This window comes from Neoarius graeffei, chromosome 3 (assembly GCF_027579695.1).
Source record: "Neoarius graeffei isolate fNeoGra1 chromosome 3, fNeoGra1.pri, whole genome shotgun sequence".
Lineage (NCBI taxonomy): Eukaryota > Metazoa > Chordata > Actinopteri > Siluriformes > Ariidae > Neoarius > Neoarius graeffei.
The window spans coordinates 24,845,469-24,863,980 of record NC_083571.1 but is presented as its reverse complement, the minus strand read 5'-3'; the positions used below and the strand labels follow the sequence as shown (position 1 = coordinate 24,863,980).

Genomic DNA, 18,512 nt, shown 5'->3' with positions numbered 1-18,512 from the left:
TCTGACTTCAGTAAATAAATACTTAGCAGTCCATGTTTTTTGTTGAAAGCCCTGCATTCGGCATCTACCTTTCTTCTTTTTGCAGACATTTTGGGGGCTAAAGTCTTCTTGTGACCTGCTCGCAACAACGTCGATTCGGTGTCGGTATCAGATCTTTTTTATTATTATTATTTATTTATACAATACAACAACAAAACAGCAAGAACAAGTGAAAGACAAAGCGACAGACATTCCAAGACATGACAAAGGAATAAACAAACAAAAAAAAGTAACATAAAATCACACCTCCTCTGAAAATATAATCTGAAAAGAAAACTTATCAAATACATATATACATGTAAGAAGGGGAAAAAAAGAATAAGGGGTTTATGAAAGGTTAATTTCTGCTATAAATGTGTACAGTTTATTTGCATGGGGATTGTTTATATATTTCAGACAGTTTTGTAACAAGGACAGTTCATTCTTAAGAGCAGGCCATGAAGGGGGGGATGTGGCATATCGACACTTGTGTATGTAATATTTTGTAAAAATAATGAGATTATTCACCAAAAACTCAGTTTTCTTATCTTTAAGGATTACTCCCATTTGAATATTTTGAAAGGACCAGGAGCCAGTGTTTCTGGAGCTGGACAATATCAAATCATGGAGAGATTTCCACAAACTTTGGACAATTTCACATTTGTAAAACAGGTGCTCTGTCGTTTCCATATCTGTTTTGCAACTATAACAGTTTTCTACATCAAATTTAAATCTTCTTTTTATAAATTCATTTGAGGGATAAATGTTATTTATAGTTTTAAAATGAACTTCTTTACATTTTGGGGAAATTGGGAATTTTAAGTTTCTTGCAGTGTTTCCCACAGACCAGGTAGCAATTTGTGGTGCTCCACTGTGCCGATGAGGGAATCGTGCGCGGTGGTGTCGTGGCGGTCGGTGGAGTCAGTCATTGGGGTGTATGCAAAGTGTTTACAGCGGACGGTGTTCAAACACACAGTATTTTTCTTCAGAGTCACCTGCTGGGAGTATTTTTAAGCTACAAGAAGCATTTGAGATTATTCAGTTCAATCTAAATTATTTTAAGTTCTTTAAGAGAAGACAGCTAAAACAATTTTTACCAGAACCCTGCCTGGTTTCATTCCTTGACCCAACTTTACATTACAGGGCAGGCCATTTGGTGGAAAACCTGTCTTTTAAATTTATGGAAATTACTCACCAAAATTGAAGTAAAAACTAAACTTTAACCTTAGTTTTTTTTGCCTTTTTGGTGGCAATCTTTCAATCATTCTTTAGTTGACATTCAAGGAATAAATTACAAAAATGAAGCTGGAGGTTTGTATTTTAAAATATTGAACTCAACACTTACCTCAACCAATACTAAAATGAAATAAATAGTATAATGTAACAACAAAATAATAAAATAAAATATCATAATTAGATGTAAGAAACTGTGCAAACGGCCCGAATACTGTGCAGACCATACAACGTTTGGTTCCCCCTGGTGGATATATGGAACCATTGACAGCAGAGATAGTAAGATTGACAGTGTAGCTGTTGGCTGCTATTATAATATTCAACAGCGTTCCGTTACAAACTGCTAGCTGCTACACTGTCAGTGGATGGAACCGACGGCTGGGCAATCTGGTTGCTAAGGAACGTGACTCCCGGGCTTTTCCTTAGATAGGTGTGTTCATTTATCAACTTGCTGAATTTCATCTAGTAGTGTGTATTTCTTTGGAGCCTCGGTGACTGGGAGTAAACGATCAGCGTTGAAGTGGAAGTCATTTACTCGTCTAAAATCAAAGCGTAAGTGTTAAAATAATTGTGCATATATATATATATATATATATATATATATACCAGGTATGGTCCACTTCTGCAATTTTGGATCTGAGGTTTATTCCAGTACCATCACAGCTTCAATGATATTGGGCACTATAGGTCTGGATTTGGGTGCAACATGGTGGCTCGGGGAGCATTAGAACAGTTGGCGGTGGCACAGTCGTGTAGTGGTTAACGCTGTCACCTCACAGCCAGCATGTTCTGGGTTTGAGCCCAGTGGCTGATGGGGGCCTTTCTGTGTGGAGTATGCATGTTCTTCCTGTGCCTGTGTGGGTTTCCTCTGGGTGCTCTGTTTTCCCCTGAAGACATGCAGGTTAGGTTAATTGGTGGGTCTAAATTGACTGTAGGTGTGAATGGTTGTTTGTCTTTATGTGTTAGCCCTGTGATGATCTGGTGACTTGTCCAGGGTGTGCCCTGCCTCTCGCCCATAGTCAGCTGGAATAGGCCCCACCTTGCTTGCGACCCTGTACAAGATAAGTGGTTACAGATAATGGATGGATGGATGGAAAGCATAATTGGCTGTGCCCCTAGAACCAAATCAGAGTGATAACTGCCCATCAATGTTTAACTCACTTGGTCTGCTCACATGGTGTGATGGACCATCCATTGTACCCTCTGTTGCCAGATTGGATTGTGTGGGTTGGGCTGTGAACGAGCTCAAGTTCTGATCAGATCCTGTGCACTTTAAATGAAAAACACCTGAGTCAGTCCGCTCAGAATGAAATAGTGGTCAACTGGTGAATTCTCACTATGGACTTTCTGGAAAAGCAGTTAGCTAATGACTGTATTATTTAGTGGTGAATAAGAGAAGAGAAAATACAAAGAAAAAGACCATCTATCTGTCTATCATACCCTAACAATGGCTACTACCTTCCTGGATCCTTCGGTAATTGCTATGTTTTGGAGTGGTTTTGAGTGATTCAAGCAACTAAAGATACCTTTTAGAGTTTATGAAATTAAAGTTACTTTCAAAATGAAGCACAATTAGATGAATTGAAAAAGGAGCACTGATTTTTACGAGATTCATTAGTGCTTCTCTTTGAGGCAATCTCATGCGTGTATTTGAATTTCCTGCGTCCTGCAATCAGTTGAGTTACTGTATTTCAATGGCACATCCAGATACAAGGAATCGATTGACATTTTGCAAAACAACCAGAGAAGCTCTTGTTTTGCAGAACATTTCCCTCAACAGAAAAAGGCTTCCCCTGTCCTGACAACAACAGGACCTGTAAAGGAGAGAACTGGCCAGTACAGGGATTGAACCTGTGACCTTGGTGTTATTAGCACCACACTCTAACCAACTGAGCTAACTGGCCAAGGAAAAGAAATGTCATGGCTGCAGAGGTGCTTCACTAAATAGTGACGAGGCAGTGACTTTGCCTTGAACAGATGTCTTTTCTCTTGATTATTGTTTTGAAGCCCACAGTTCGACCCACTCACATACAGTATTTACACAGGGGGATGAAAATCCCGACATCCAGTCTCAAAAACGTATTCTATCTACTGAGCAAAGTCAGCATGGATAGCTTTAACAATGTGAAAGAAGGATGCACACCTACTTCCCTTCTTCAACATGGTGGTCCAAAAGCCACCATGTGCTCTGAAGAACCACTTCTCACCAACCTCGACCCAATTGCTCACACTGAACAATAAAGCAACATCTGCTTCCTGAAACATGCGTCAAAAGAAGGAGAAGCAGGCCAAGGATCCCATGTCAGGAAATTAGGTAGTTTTAAAAGACTGATCGATAATGAGGGCATTCTTCATGTTCCTCTTCCAAACGTCTTTGTACCTCAGTTTCTGTCCTCCTTGTTTCTGTCAGCCTCTTTCCTAGGCTCAGTTCTCCGTAGAAAACGGCTTCGGGTAGTCGCGTGTCAAGCGTGCGCCAGACGTGTCCACCCCAACGAAGTTGGGAGGCTGTGATAAGTGTTTCCACGCTTACTGTTTTGGCTCGCCTGAGGACTTCTACATCGGGGACCTTGTCCTGCCATCTTATTTTGAGGATTTGATGCAGGTATCGCAGTTGTAGCCTGGTCAGATACTTGAAGTGTTTACCGTAGAGCCTCATACATTCGTTGGCGTAAAGCAGAGGTGATAAGACTGCGGCGTTGTATACTTTCAACTTGCTGGTTCTCTTGATGTCATGGCGAGACCATAGTTGCTTTTGTAAAGCACCGAAGGCTTTGGTGGCAGCTTGAATCTGGCGGTCTACCTCCAAGTCTGATGAGTTGATGTTGTGCATCTGCTTAATGCCTATAATGTAATATAATGGAATGTGATCTCAAAAACAAATTTCTGCTTGCTGCATACATTTCACAAGGGCCAAAGGCTGTATCCGACTGCATGGAAGAAGCCATGAGTTAAACCCTGCAGGGCATGCTGAAATAGCTCAGTAGGGAGAGCGTAAGACTGAAGGTCCCTGATTCATTCCTGGGTATCGGGATTGGTGGTTTGTGTACACCTTTGGCCAAGTGGGTGCTAAATTTTTTGCCAGAGCGAGGTCAGTTATATGGCAGTAATTTGATGGTAAAAACAATCTTGCAGCTGTGTCTTGGTTCCATGGTGTAATGGTTAGCACTCTGGACTCTGAATCCAGTGGTCTGAGTTCAACTCTCAGTGGAACCTCTGAAGCTGCTCTTTGCACCTCTTTAAATAATGTATTTCACCTGAAGGCTGCTTTTGAGCAAGCTTGCATATCCCAAACCCTTTGTTTCCATCAACATGGAACAAGTTCTCTTCAAGATAGGTATGGTCCACTTCTGCAATTTTGGATCTGAGGTTTATTCCAGTACCATCACAGCTTCAATGATATTGGGCACTATAGGTCTGGATTTGGGTGCAACATGGTGGCTCGGGGAGCATTAGAACAGTTGGCGGTGGCACAGTCGTGTAGTGGTTAACGCTGTCGCCTCACAGCCAGCATGTTCTGGGTTTGAGCCCAGTGGCTGATGGGGGCCTTTCTGTGTGGAGTATGCATGTTCTTCCTGTGCCTGTGTGGGTTTCCTCTGGGTGCTCTGTTTTCCCCTGAACACATGCAGGTTAGGTTGATTGGTGGGTCTAAATTGACTGTAGGTGTGAATGGTTGTTTGTCTTTATGTGTTAGCCCTGTGATGATCTGGTGACTTGTCCAGGGTGTGCCCTGCCTCTCGCCCATAGTCAGCTGGAATAGGCCCCACCTTGCTTGCGACCCTGTACAACAGGGGTCACCAAACTACGGCCCGCGGGCCAGATCCGGCCCGCCACCCCCCTTTGACCGGCCCCCAGCCCCTCTGCCCCCCATCACTTGAACCGGCCCTATGAGGCAATCCCCAAAAGTGGTCATGGCCTATTTTTTTAAATTGCTTTTTGGCAAATAATAACATGTCTGCATCTTGTATTTTGTTGATTTTATCAATTAAAATTGATATTTAGTTATAAAATGAACTATTCATATTTTCCGAATTTTCGTCATATGCTTGCGATCAAGCAGTGACAGGCAGCGCATGCGCAAAGAACTGTCAGTGTTCAGGACAGCAAAATGGCTAGCGGTAAGCGAAAAGCTGACAGAGAGTGCAGAGTTTTTAAAGAACAGTGAACCACCGATTATTTTTTCGTTCAGTGTAAGGACCGTGCAGTTTGTCTTGTATGTAAAGAAAGTATGCCGGTTTTCAAAGAATATAATCTGCGTCGTCACTACGAAACCCGCCACAAAGCAGGGTTCGAATTATAAATTTGACCCTATGGGGGTCTCTATTTAAAAAAAAAAAAGCAATGCATACTCGCTCTCCTGGACCAGCGCACTTTTGCGCACTGCAGTGCACAGCTTTCACACACAGGCGCGCGCATGCACGCACGCACACACACACACACGGTGTTGCATATATATATATATATATATATAGTTAAACAAATTATATATATATATATATATATATATAATTATATATATTGTTAAACAAAGGATGATCGTTGTGAGATAGAGGACAAGTCTTCTTCGGACTTAACTTCACATTCGATTTCGCAGGCTGCAAATTTCAGTTTGCGCGCATAGTGGTGTGGTGGTGAAGTACAGCTGTACATGTTGCGGTTTAATAACACGTTCAATACAAAGTTATGGCTGCATGGTGATCGGAAATGAAATGAGTTTTATTTATATTTATATGGTGATATAGGCTATTCAAGCTTATTATGGTGATATATGACGTATTTGAGAGACTTCCACAGAAAATTAAGTTTGCTTCTTTCATGGGAGCCTGAGGGAATGGGAGCTCAGCTCCCATTGGCTCCCACGTAATTCGAACTATGCCACAAAGAGTATGCTAGTTTGCGAGGGCAAACAAGAGAAGACAGGATTCGGAGGATGAAATGCGGACTGGCTGCACAACAGAATGTATTCCTTCACCAAACCCAGATCAACCAGGCTGCTGTCCGAGCTAGCTATAAGGTAGCTCACCTACTAGCTACCCATGGAAAGCCGTTTACTGATGGGGACTTTGTTAAAGTATGCATGCTTGCTGTGGCCGAGGAGGTGTGTCCCGACAAGAAGGATCCGCTCAACGCGGTGAGTCTCTCCGCACCTGCTATGACCAGGTGAACCAAAGATTTGGGGGACAACGTGTATGACCAGCTGAATGAGAAAGCGTCAGAATTCGAGGTGTTTTTTTTGCTTTGGCCATGGATGAGAGCAATGACGTGCAGGACACAGCACAACTGCTGTGATCTATTGATCTATTGCTCATATTATTATAATTTCACTGTTTTTTAAAATGTATTTATTTTATAGGCCTATTTATTTGACCTTTATTAAGTGCTGCATACAATTATTATTAATATTATTAATAATATCAACAGGCTTACCTACAATTTATAATTTTCCACTCACCTTTGCCAGTGTCAGTCACCTCAACTAGGCAGATGTTTCTTACCTTGACAGCTTTGATATTATTTTTATTAGAAAATAAATAAATGGAATATCAGTGGTATTTCAAATTAAAACAAAGTGTGAAGACTTGATTACTACTTTTGCAAACCACTAGTAAAGATAAACAAATATGTGCCAGGAATCAAGTGTTGATTATAGTAGTATGGATACAGTAGTGGGGATGGCCGTGCCAGGCTAGTAATCTCTACTACACAATGAGGCCTGCTGGTGGTCATATTTGTCTGGGTTATACAATTCTATGTGATATAGCTGACCCGACCCCGGCCCCCCATCACAGTCAGGAACGACAATGTGGCCCCCAAAGAAAAAAGTTTGGTGACCCCTGCTGTACAAGATAAGTGGTTACAGATAATGGATGGATGGATGGATGGATGGATGGAAAGCATAATTGGCTGTGCCCCTAGAACCAAATCAGAGTGATAACTGCCCATCAATGTTTAACTCACTTGGTCTGCTCACATGGTGTGATGGACCATCCATTGTACCCTCTGTTGCCAGATTGGATTGTGTGGGTTGGGCTGTGAACGAGCTCAAGTTCTGATCAGATCCTGTGCACTTTAAATGAAAAACACCTGAGTCAGTCTGCTCAGAATGAAATAGTGGTCAACTGGTGAATTCTCACTATGGACTTTCTGGAAAAGCAGTTAGCTAATGACTGTATTATTTAGTGGTGAATAAGAGAAGAGAAAATACAAAGAAAAAGACCATCTATCTGTCTATCATACCCTAACAATGGCTACTACCTTCCTGGATCCTTCGGTAATTGCTATATTTTGGAGTGGTTTTGAGTGATTCAAGCAACTAAAGATACCTTTTAGAGTTTATGAAATTAAAGTTACTTTCAAAATGAAGCACAATTAGATGAATTGAAAAAGGAGCACTGATTTTTACGAGATTCATTAGTGCTTCTCTTTGAGGCAATCTCATGCGTGTATTTGAATTTCCTGCGTCCTGCAATCAGTTGAGTTACTGTATTTCAATGGCACATCCAGATACAAGGAATCGATTGACATTTTGCAAAACAACCAGAGAAGCTCTTGTTTTGCAGAACATTTCCCTCAACAGAAAAAGGCTTCCCCTGTCCTGACAACAACAGGACCTGTAAAGGAGAGAACTGGCCAGTACAGGGATTGAACTTGTGACCTTGGTGTTATTAGCACCACACTCTAACCAACTGAGCTAACTGGCCAAAGAAAAAAAATGTCATGGCTGCTGAGGTGCTTCACTAAATAGTGACGAGGCAGTAACTTTGCCTTGAACAGATGTCTTTTCTCTTGATTATTGTTTTGAAGCCCACAGTTCGACCCACTCACATACAGTATTTACACAGGGGGATGAAAATCCCGACATCCAGTCTCAAAAACGTATTCTATCTACTGAGCAAAGTCAGCATGGATAGCTTTAACAATGTGAAAGAAGGATGCACACCTACTTCCCTTCTTCAACATGGTGGTCCAAAAGCCACCATGTGCTCTGAAGAACCACTTCTCACCAACCTCGACCCAATTGCTCACACTGAACAATAAAGCAACATCTGCTTCCTGAAACATGCGTCAAAAGAAGGAGAAGCAGGCCAAGGATCCCATGTCAGGAAATTAGGTAGTTTTAAAAGACTGATCGATAATGAGGGCATTCTTCATGTTCCTCTTCCAAACGTCTTTGTACCTCAGTTTCTGTCCTCCTTGTTTCTGTCAGCCTCTTTCCTAGGCTCAGTTCTCCGTAGAAAACGGCTTCGGGTAGTCGCGTGTCAAGCGTGCGCCAGACGTGTCCACCCCAACGAAGTTGGGAGGCTGTGATAAGTGTTTCCACGCTTACTGTTTTGGCTCGCCTGAGGACTTCTACATCGGGGACCTTGTCCTGCCATCTTATTTTGAGGATTTGATGCAGGTATCGCAGTTGTAGCCTGGTCAGATACTTGAAGTGTTTACCGTAGAGCCTCATACATTCGTTGGCGTAAAGCAGAGGTGATAAGACTGCGGCGTTGTATACTTTCAACTTGCTGGTTCTCTTGATGTCATGGCGAGACCATAGTTGCTTTTGTAAAGCACCGAAGGCTTTGGTGGCAGCTTGAATCTGGCGGTCTACCTCCAAGTCTGATGAGTTGATGTTGTGCATCTGCTTAATGCCTATAATGTAATATAATGGAATGTGATCTCAAAAACAAATTTCTGCTTGCTGCATACATTTCACAAGGGCCAAAGGCTGTATCCGACTGCATGGAAGAAGCCATGAGTTAAACCCTGTAGGGCATGCTGAAATAGCTCAGTAGGGAGCGCGTAAGACTGAAGGTCCCTGATTCATTCCCGGGTATCGGGATTGGTGGTTTGTGTACACCTTTGGCCAAGTGGGTGCTAATTTTTTTGCCAGAGCGAGGTCAGTTATATGGCAGTAATTTGATGGTAAAAACAATCTTGCAGCTGTGTCTTGGTTCCGTGGTGTAATGGTTAGCCCTCTGAATCCAGTGGTCTGAGTTCAACTCTCTGTGGAACCTCTGAAGCTGCTCTTTGCACCTCTTTAAATAATGTATTTCACCTGAAGGCTGCTTTTGAGCAAGCTTGCATATCCCAAACCCTTTGTTTCCATCAACATGGAACAAGTTCTCTTCAAGATAGGTATGGTCCACTTCTGCAATTTTGGATCTGAGGTTTATTCCAGTACCATCACAGCTTCAATGATATTGGGCACTATAGGTCTGGATTTGGGTGCAACATGGTGGCTCGGGGAGCATTAGAACAGTTGGCGGTGGCACAGTCGTGTAGTGGTTAACGCTGTCGCCTCACAGCCAGCATGTTCTGGGTTTGAGCCCAGTGGCTGATGGGGGCCTTTCTGTGTGGAGTATGCATGTTCTTCCTGTGCCTGTGTGGGTTTCCTCTGGGTGCTCTGTTTTCCCCTGAAGACATGCAGGTTAGGTTAATTGGTGGGTCTAAATTGACTGTAGGTGTGAATGGTTGTTTGTCTTTATGTGTTAGCCCTGTGATGATCTGGTGACTTGTCCAGGGTGTGCCCTGCCTCTCGCCCATAGTCAGCTGGAATAGGCCCCACCTTGCTTGCGACCCTGTACAAGATAAGTGGTTACAGATAATGGATGGATGGATGGATGGAAAGCATAATTGGCTGTGCCCCTAGAACCAAATCAGAGTGATAACTGCCCATCAATGTTTAACTCACTTGGTCTGCTCACATGGTGTGATGGACCATCCATTGTACCCTCTGTTGCCAGATTGGATTGTGTGGGTTGGGCTGTGAACGAGCTCAAGTTCTGATCAGATCCTGTGCACTTTAAATGAAAAACACCTGAGTCAGTCCGCTCAGAATGAAATAGTGGTCAACTGGTGAATTCTCACTATGGACTTTCTGGAAAAGCAGTTAGCTAATGACTGTATTATTTAGTGGTGAATAAGAGAAGAGAAAATACAAAGAAAAAGACCATCTATCTGTCTATCATACCCTAACAATGGCTACTACCTTCCTGGATCCTTCGGTAATTGCTATGTTTTGGAGTGGTTTTGAGTGATTCAAGCAACTAAAGATACCTTTTAGAGTTTATGAAATTAAAGTTACTTTCAAAATGAAGCACAGTTAGATGAATTGAAAAAGGAGCACTGATTTTTACGAGATTCATTAGTGCTTCTCTTTGAGGCAATCTCATGCGTGTATTTGAATTTCCTGCGTCCTGCAATCAGTTGAGTTACTGTATTTCAATGGCACATCCAGATACAAGGAATCGATTGACATTTTGCAAAACAACCAGAGAAGCTCTTGTTTTGCAGAACATTTCCCTCAACAGAAAAAGGCTTCCCCTGTCCTGACAACAACAGGAGCTGTAAAGGAGAGAACTGGCCAGTACAGGGATTGAACCTGTGACCTTGGTGTTATTAGCACCACACTCTAACCAACTGGCCAAAGAAAAAAAATGTCATGGCTGCTGAGGTGCTTCACTAAATAGTGACGAGGCAGTGACTTTGCCTTGAACAGATGTCTTTTCTCTTGATTATTGTTTTGAAGCCCACAGTTCGACCCACTCACATACAGTATTTACACAGGGGGATGAAAATCCCGACATCCAGTCTCAAAAACGTATTCTATCTACTGAGCAAAGTCAGCATGGATAGCTTTAACAATGTGAAAGAAGGATGCACACCTACTTCCCTTCTTCAACATGGTGGTCCAAAAGCCACCATGTGCTCTGAAGAACCACTTCTCACCAACCTCGACCCAATTGCTCACACTGAACAATAAAGCAACATCTGCTTCCTGAAACATGCGTCAAAAGAAGGAGAAGCAGGCCAAGGATCCCATGTCAGGAAATTAGGTAGTTTTAAAAGACTGATCGATAATGAGGGCATTCTTCATGTTCCTCTTCCAAACGTCTTTGTACCTCAGTTTCTGTCCTCCTTGTTTCTGTCAGCCTCTTTCCTAGGCTCAGTTCTCCGTAGAAAACGGCTTCGGGTAGTCGCGTGTCAAGCGTGCGCCAGACGTGTCCAGCCCAACGAAGTTGGGAGGCTGTGATAAGTGTTTCCACGCTTACTGTTTTGGCTCGCCTGAGGACTTCTACATCGGGGACCTTGTCCTGCCATCTTATTTTGAGGATTTGATGCAGGTATCGCAGTTGTAGCCTGGTCAGATACTTGAAGTGTTTACCGTAGAGCCTCATACATTCGTTGGCGTAAAGCAGAGGTGATAAGACTGCGGCGTTGTATACTTTCAACTTGCTGGTTCTCTTGATGTCATGGCGAGACCATAGTTGCTTTTGTAAAGCACCGAAGGCTTTGGTGGCAGCTTGAATCTGGCGGTCTACCTCCAAGTCTGATGAGTTGATGTTGTGCATCTGCTTAATGCCTATAATGTAATATAATGGAATGTGATCTCAAAAACAAATTTCTGCTTGCTGCATACATTTCACAAGGGCCAAAGGCTGTATCCGACTGCATGGAAGAAGCCATGAGTTAAACCCTGTAGGGCATGCTGAAATAGCTCAGTAGGGAGAGCGTAAGACTGAAGGTCCCTGATTCATTCCCGGGTATCGGGATTGGTGGTTTGTGTACACCTTTGGGCAAGTGGGTGCTAAATTTTTTGCCAGAGCGAGGTCAGTTATATGGCAGTAATTTGATGGTAAAAACAATCTTGCAGCTGTGTCTTGGTTCCATGGTGTAATGGTTAGCACTCTGGACTCTGAATCCAGTGGTCTGAGTTCAACTCTCAGTGGAACCTCTGAAGCTGCTCTTTGCACCTCTTTAAATAATGTATTTCACCTGAAGGCTGCTTTTGAGCAAGCTTGCATATCCCAAACCCTTTGTTTCCATCAACATGGAACAAGTTCTCTTCAAGATAGGTATGGTCCACTTCTGCAATTTTGGATCTGAGGTTTATTCCAGTACCATCACAGCTTCAATGATATTGGGCACTATCGGTCTGGATTTGGGTGCAACATGGTGGCTCGGGGAGCATTAGAACAGTTGGCGGTGGCACAGTCGTGTAGTGGTTAACGCTGTCGCCTCACAGCCAGCATGTTCTGGGTTTGAGCCCAGTGGCTGATGGGGGCCTTTCTGTGTGGAGTATGCATGTTCTTCCTGTGCCTGTGTGGGTTTCCTCTGGGTGCTCTGTTTTCCCCTGAAGACATGCAGGTTAGGTTAATTGGTGGGTCTAAATTGACTGTAGGTGTGAATGGTTGTTTGTCTTTATGTGTTAGCCCTGTGATGATCTGGTGACTTGTCCAGGGTGTGCCCTGCCTCTCGCCCATAGTCAGCTGGAATAGGCCCCACCTTGCTTGCGACCCTGTACAAGATAAGTGGTTACAGATAATGGATGGATGGATGGATGGAAAGCATAATTGGCTGTGCCCCTAGAACCAAATCAGAGTGATAACTGCCCATCAATGTTTAACTCACTTGGTCTGCTCACATGGTGTGATGGACCATCCATTGTACCCTCTGTTGCCAGATTGGATTGTGTGGGTTGGGCTGTGAACGAGCTCAAGTTCTGATCAGATCCTGTGCACTTTAAATGAAAAACACCTGAGTCAGTCCGCTCAGAATGAAATAGTGGTCAACTGGTGAATTCTCACTATGGACTTTCTGGAAAAGCAGTTAGCTAATGACTGTATTATTTAGTGGTGAATAAGAGAAGAGAAAATACATAGAAAAAGACCATCTATCTGTCTATCATACCCTAACAATGGCTACTACCTTCCTGGATCCTTCGGTAATTTCTATGTTTTGGAGTGGTTTTGAGTGATTCAAGCAACTAAAGATACCTTTTAGAGTTTATGAAATTAAAGTTACTTTCAAAATGAAGCACAATTAGATGAATTGAAAAAGGAGCACTGATTTTTACGAGATTCATTAGTGCTTCTCTTTGAGGCAATCTCATGCGTGTATTTGAATTTCCTGCGTCCTGCAATCAGTTGAGTTACTGTATTTCAATGGCACAATCAAATACAAGGAATCGATTGACATTTTGCAAAACAACCAGAGAAGCTCTTGTTTTGCAGAACATTTCCCTCAACAGAAAAAGGCTTCCTCTGTCCTGACAACAACAGGACCTGTAAAGGAGAGAACTGGCCAGTACAGGGATTGAACCTGTGACCTTGGTGTTATTAGCACCACACTCTAACCAACTGAGCTAACTGGCCAAAGAAAAGAAATGTCATGGCTGCTGAGGTGCTTCACTAAATAGTGACGAGGCAGTGACTGCCTTGAACAGATGTCTTTTCTCTTGATTATTGTTTTGAAGCCCACAGTTCGACCCACTCACATACAGTATTTACACAGGGGGATGAAAATCCCGACATCCAGTCTCAAAAACGTATTCTATCTACTGAGCAAAGTCAGCATGGATAGCTTTAACAATGTGAAAGAAGGATGCACACCTACTTCCCTTCTTCAACATGGTGGTCCAAAAGCCACCATGTGCTCTGAAGAACCACTTCTCACCAACCTCGACCCAATTGCTCACACTGAACAATAAAGCAACATCTGCTTCCTGAAACATGCGTCAAAAGAAGGAGAAGCAGGCCAAGGATCCCATGTCAGGAAATTAGGTAGTTTTAAAAGACTGATCGATAATGAGGGCATTCTTCATGTTCCTCTTCCAAACGTCTTTGTACCTCAGTTTCTGTCCTCCTTGTTTCTGTCAGCCTCTTTCCTAGGCTCAGTTCTCCGTAGAAAACGGCTTCGGGTAGTCGCGTGTCAAGCGTGCGCCAGACGTGTCCACCCCAACGAAGTTGGGAGGCTGTGATAAGTGTTTCCACGCTTACTGTTTTGGCTCGCCTGAGGACTTCTACATCGGGGACCTTGTCCTGCCATCTTATTTTGAGGATTTGATGCAGGTATCGCAGTTGTAGCCTGGTCAGATACTTGAAGTGTTTACCGTAGAGCCTCATACATTCGTTGGCGTAAAGCAGAGGTGATAAGACTGCGGCGTTGTATACTTTCAACTTGCTGGTTCTCTTGATGTCATGGCGAGACCATAGTTGCTTTTGTAAAGCACCGAAGGCTTTGGTGGCAGCTTGAATCTGGCGGTCTACCTCCAAGTCTGATGAGTTGATGTTGTGCATCTGCTTAATGCCTATAATGTAATATAATGGAATGTGATCTCAAAAACAAATTTCTGCTTGCTGCATACATTTCACAAGGGCCAAAGGCTGTATCCGACTGCATGGAAGAAGCCATGAGTTAAACCCTGTAGGGCATGCTGAAATAGCTCAGTAGGGAGAGCGTAAGACTGAAGGTCCCTGATTCATTCCCGGGTATCGGGATTGGTGGTTTGTGTACACCTTTGGCCAAGTGGGTGCTAAATTTTTTGCCAGAGCGAGGTCAGTTATATGGCAGTAATTTGATGGTAAAAACAATCTTGCAGCTGTGTCTTGGTTCCATGGTGTAATGGTTAGCACTCTGGACTCTGAATCCAGTGGTCTGAGTTCAACTCTCAGTGGGACCTCTGAAGCTGCTCTTTGCACCTCTTTAAATAATGTATTTCACCTGAAGGCTGCTTTTGAGCAAGCTTGCATATCCCAAACCCTTTGTTTCCATCAACATGGAACAAGTTCTCTTCAAGATAGGTATGGTTCACTTCTGCAATTTTGGATCTGAGGTTTATTCCAGTACCATCACAGCTTCAATGATATTGGGCACTATAGGTCTGGATTTGGGTGCAACATGGTGGCTCGGGGAGCATTAGAACAGTTGGCGGTGGCACAGTCGTGTAGTGGTTAACGCTGTCGCCTCACAGCCAGCATGTTCTGGGTTTGAGCCCAGTGGCTGATGGGGGCCTTTCTGTGTGGAGTATGCATGTTCTTCCTGTGCCTGTGTGGGTTTCCTCTGGGTGCTCTGTTTTCCCCTGAAGACATGCAGGTTAGGTTAATTGGTGGGTCTAAATTGACTGTAGGTGTGAATGGTTGTTTGTCTTTATGTGTTAGCCCTGTGATGATCTGGTGACTTGTCCAGGGTGTGCCCTGCCTCTCGCCCATAGTCAGCTGGAATAGGCCCCACCTTGCTTGCGACCCTGTACACGATAAGTGGTTACAGATAATGGATGGATGGATGGAAAGCATAATTGGCTGTGCCCCTAGAACCAAATCAGAGTGATAACTGCCCATCAATGTTTAACTCACTTGGTCTGCTCACATGGTGTGATGGACCATCCATTGTACCCTCTGTTGCCAGATTGGATTGTGTGGGTTGGGCTGTGAACGAGCTCAAGTTCTGATCAGATCCTGTGCACTTTAAATGAAAAACACCTGAGTCAGTCCGCTCAGAATGAAATAGTGGTCAACTGGTGAATTCTCACTATGGACTTTCTGGAAAAGCAGTTAGCTAATGACTGTATTATTTAGTGGTGAATAAGAGAAGAGAAAATACAAAGAAAAAGACCATCTATCTGTCTATCATACCCTAACAATGGCTACTACCTTCCTGGATCCTTCGGTAATTGCTATGTTTTGGAGTGGTTTTGAGTGATTCAAGCAACTAAAGATACCTTTTAGAGTTTATGAAATTAAAGTTACTTTCAAAATGAAGCACAATTAGATGAATTGAAAAAGGAGCACTGATTTTTACGAGATTCATTAGTGCTTCTCTTTGAGGCAATCTCATGCGTGTATTTGAATTTCCTGCGTCCTGCAATCAGTTGAGTTACTGTATTTCAATGGCACATCCAGATACAAGGAATCGATTGACATTTTGCAAAACAACCAGAGAAGCTCTTGTTTTGCAGAACATTTCGCTCAACAGAAAAAGGCTTCCCCTGTCCTGACAACAACAGGACCTGTAAAGGAGAGAACTGGCCAGTACAGGGATTGAACCTGTGACCTTGGTGTTATTAGCACCACACTCTAACCAACTGAGCTAACTGGCCAAAGAAAAAAAATGTCATGGCTGCTGAGGTGCTTCACTAAATAGTGACGAGGCAGTGACTTTGCCTTGAACAGATGTCTTTTCTCTTGATTATTGTTTTGAAGCCCACAGTTCGACCCACTCACATACAGTATTTACACAGGGGGATGAAAATCCCGACATCCAGTCTCAAAAACGTATTCTATCTACTGAGCAAAGTCAGCATGGATAGCTTTAACAATGTGAAAGAAGGATGCACACCTACTTCCCTTCTTCAACATGGTGGTCCAAAAGCCACCATGTGCTCTGAAGAACCACTTCTCACCAACCTCGACCCAATTGCTCACACTGAACAATAAAGCAACATCTGCTTCCTGAAACATGCGTCAAAAGAAGGAGAAGCAGGCCAAGGATCCCATGTCAGGAAATTAGGTAGTTTTAAAAGACTGATCGATAATGAGGGCATTCTTCATGTTCCCCTTCCAAACGTCTTTGTACCTCAGTTTCTGTCCTCCTTGTTTCTGTCAGCCTCTTTCCTAGGCTCAGTTCTCCGTAGAAAACGGCTTCGGGTAGTCGCGTGTCAAGCGTGCGCCAGACGTGTCCAGCCCAACGAAGTTGGGAGGCTGTGATAAGTGTTTCCACGCTTACTGTTTTGGCTCGCCTGAGGACTTCTACATCGGGGACCTTGTCCTGCCATCTTATTTTGAGGATTTGATGCAGGTGTCGCAGTTGTAGCCTGGTCAGATACTTGAAGTGTTTACCGTAGAGCCTCATACATTCGTTGGCGTAAAGCAGAGGTGATAAGACTGCGGCGTTGTATACTTTCAACTTGCTGGTTCTCTTGATGTCATGGCGAGACCATAGTTGCTTTTGTAAAGCACCGAAGGCTTTGGTGGCAGCTTGAATCTGGCGGTCTACCTCTAAGTCTGATGAGTTGATGTTGTGCATCTGCTTAATGCCTATAATGTAATATAATGGAATGTGATCTCAAAAACAAATTTCTGCTTGTTGCATACATTTCACAAGGGCCAGAGGCTGTATCCGACTGCATGGAAGAAGCCATGAGTTAAACCCTGTAGGTCATGCTGAAATAGCTCGGTAGGGAGAACGCAAGACTGAAGGTCCCTGATTCATTCCCGGCTATTGGGATTGGTGGTTTGTGTACACCTTTAACCAAGTGGGTGCTAAATTTTTTGCCAGAGCGAGGTCAGTTATATGGCAGTAATTTGATGGTAAAAACAATCTTGCAGCTGTGTCTTGGTTCCATGGTGTAATGGTTAGCACTCTGGACTCTGAATCCAGTGGTCTGAGTTCAACTCTCAGTGGAACCTCTGAAGCTGCTCTTTGCACCTCTTTAAATAATGTATTTCACCTGAAGGCTGCTTTTGAGCAAGCTTGCATATCCCAAACCCTTTGTTTCCATCAACATGGAACAAGTTCTCTTCAAGATACCGTATATATATATTTTTTTTAACTTTGTCTCTCGTAACCTAGCCTCCTTCATCTAACCATATTAGCCATGACCTATCCTTGGGGTAAAAAACGCCTGAAAAACGTAATGTTATTTGAGGAGTTGCATGATGACTGTCTATGTTCTCAACGTAGTGTCTACACGGGTTAAAGACTATTGTTTTTTGTTCCTAGATAATATTTAGGTGCCGTAATACCGTTCTATACGTGCAAGAATTGGTCTTATTAAAGCTTGTGGCTGTCTGGCTTAGTTAAAATGCTAACCGTTAGCACCCGACTAGCTGCTATTTTAGAACATCGAGTGATCAAATGGTAATGTGTAACCCATGTGTGTGTTATGAGTTCGTGGTGCATACATCCAAGGCACTACACAAACTTCAGGAAGTGGCAAAGAAAAGGAAGAAAAAGGAGTAAAGATGGACTGACTTTGGGGTGGGGAACTGAAGATGGATTGGGAACTGAATTAATAAATAATAGTAATTAATAAATGTTCTGTTTTGTTGAAACTGTTGTCTGACTGATATTGTGTGTGTGTGTGTGTGGGGTCCGCGTCGCCACGCTACCTCACTCTTTGTTGACCATGGTTGTGTTTGCATCCCTGTAACACCAAGGCAACTAACAATAATCAAAATGCATTACCCTAATTGGTGCAAAGCCTGCATGCCCTATCAGAACATTTAATTCTGCGTGGCTTCCTGAAAAAAAAACTCAAGTGCCCTATCGTAAGGGAAGTAATTGGGTTCGGGACCATTTATGGAGATTCGTAAGCAGGCTGCCAGGTGTTCCCCTTGGAGCCTATTCCTGAGGTCTGTTTTAATCTATGGATAAAAAGTACATTTTCTTCATCATCAAAGCACTAAAAATTTCTATTACATCAAAAAAATATACAAAGGAATACTGAATTTCTATGTGCTTGCCCTATTCATAGCTGAGAAATCCCGCTCGCAATT

General features: G+C 43.2%; 8 non-coding genes across 8 annotated transcripts; 4 read left to right on the top strand and 4 right to left on the bottom strand.

Moving 5' to 3' along the window:
* Positions 1-3,081: 3,081 nt before the first annotated feature.
* Positions 3,082-3,155, bottom strand: trnai-aau (transfer RNA isoleucine (anticodon AAU)). The gene has a single exon. It is a non-coding gene; the product is annotated as a tRNA-Ile (tRNA).
* A 1,237-nt stretch (positions 3,156-4,392) lies between these two features.
* Positions 4,393-4,464, top strand: trnaq-cug (transfer RNA glutamine (anticodon CUG)). The gene has a single exon. It is a non-coding gene; the product is annotated as a tRNA-Gln (tRNA).
* Positions 4,465-7,875: 3,411 nt separating this feature from the next.
* trnai-aau (transfer RNA isoleucine (anticodon AAU)) lies at positions 7,876-7,949 on the bottom strand. Its single transcript has one exon. It is a non-coding gene; the product is annotated as a tRNA-Ile (tRNA).
* A 3,950-nt stretch (positions 7,950-11,899) lies between these two features.
* Positions 11,900-11,971, top strand: trnaq-cug (transfer RNA glutamine (anticodon CUG)). Its single transcript has one exon. It is a non-coding gene; the product is annotated as a tRNA-Gln (tRNA).
* A 1,346-nt stretch (positions 11,972-13,317) lies between these two features.
* On the bottom strand, positions 13,318-13,391 carry trnai-aau (transfer RNA isoleucine (anticodon AAU)). Its single transcript has one exon. It is a non-coding gene; the product is annotated as a tRNA-Ile (tRNA).
* A 1,235-nt stretch (positions 13,392-14,626) lies between these two features.
* On the top strand, positions 14,627-14,698 carry trnaq-cug (transfer RNA glutamine (anticodon CUG)). The gene has a single exon. It is a non-coding gene; the product is annotated as a tRNA-Gln (tRNA).
* A 1,342-nt stretch (positions 14,699-16,040) lies between these two features.
* trnai-aau (transfer RNA isoleucine (anticodon AAU)) lies at positions 16,041-16,114 on the bottom strand. Its single transcript has one exon. It is a non-coding gene; the product is annotated as a tRNA-Ile (tRNA).
* Positions 16,115-17,351: 1,237 nt separating this feature from the next.
* On the top strand, positions 17,352-17,423 carry trnaq-cug (transfer RNA glutamine (anticodon CUG)). Its single transcript has one exon. It is a non-coding gene; the product is annotated as a tRNA-Gln (tRNA).
* The last annotated feature ends 1,089 nt before the right edge of the window (positions 17,424-18,512 follow it).